The sequence below is a fragment of the Crocodylus porosus genome, unplaced genomic scaffold (assembly GCF_001723895.1).
Source record: "Crocodylus porosus isolate Cpor-Errol unplaced genomic scaffold, CroPor_comp1, whole genome shotgun sequence".
In the NCBI taxonomy this organism is placed as follows: Eukaryota; Metazoa; Chordata; order Crocodylia; family Crocodylidae; genus Crocodylus; species Crocodylus porosus.
Genome location: NW_017728912.1, coordinates 5325311 through 5326308, shown reverse-complemented (window position 1 = coordinate 5326308; position 998 = coordinate 5325311).

The following is a 998-nucleotide window of genomic DNA, read 5'->3' as shown; positions in this document are numbered from 1 at the left end:
ATGCTTTAGAAAGTATGATGGTTTAGCAATTGCAAGCCAGGATAAGGCAATTTATACTCTGATCACCAGGCATTTGGGTTTTCTGTTTCCCATGGAAAAACAGAGAAAACTGTGAGTTTTCGCCTTCTCATTTTAACAAAGAAACTCACAGATTTTGCAGTTTTGCAAAGAGCTGTCTGCAGGCTGGCAGAGTTCCAGCCTGCAAGGAGCTGGGAGGGAGCAGGAGGAGGGTGGCCAGGCAGGGGATGCCACGTGCATGTATATGCACATGGCCACTAGGCAGCCTGGGCAGCAGATCCCACAGGTAAGTGGGAGGAGGAGGTGGGGGTTGAGGCCCCCGTTAGGAGGGAGTTGCATAGGGCTGGGGCTGGGACTGCTGCCCAGCAGAGTGGTGCATGGGGCCACAATGCACGGCTGCAGGGCCTCAGAGGGGAGTGGGCTGGGGTCATGGGCAGCTCATCCAGGCAGGTAGTGGGGGGTTGGGCTGGCTCCCTGCCACTGTGCACACTCTTGGGGGGCATGGGGGATCCATGCCCCCCAGATCTATGTGCAGGGCAGGGGTGAGTGTGGGCTGCCCACTGCAGGCTTGGGTTCCCCACCCTGCTGCTCTCCCTGGGGTCTCTACAGCCCAGTGGGTGTGTCGTGGTGCTGCAGGGCCACATGGGAAAGCTCTATGCTGCTGTAAGCTCCACATTGCCCTGGATAGGCATCCCCTGCACATGCAGCCGCAGTAGAGGGCAGCAGCATGGGGTTGTGCCCCTCACTGCTGCTGTGCAGGCAGGGGACACATTGCCAGAGCAATACGGAGCTTGAAGTGGCAACGAGCTTCCCTGTGTGGCCCTGCCGTTCCTTGCAGCATTGGGTCACAACAGCTGGGCTGTAGGAGCCGAAACCTGCAGCAGGTACCCCATGCCCACCCCTTCCCCATGCACAGATCTGGGGGGGGCATGAGTGATCCCAGGTCCCTGGCCTCATAGCCCTGACAGCTGGGGGCCCCC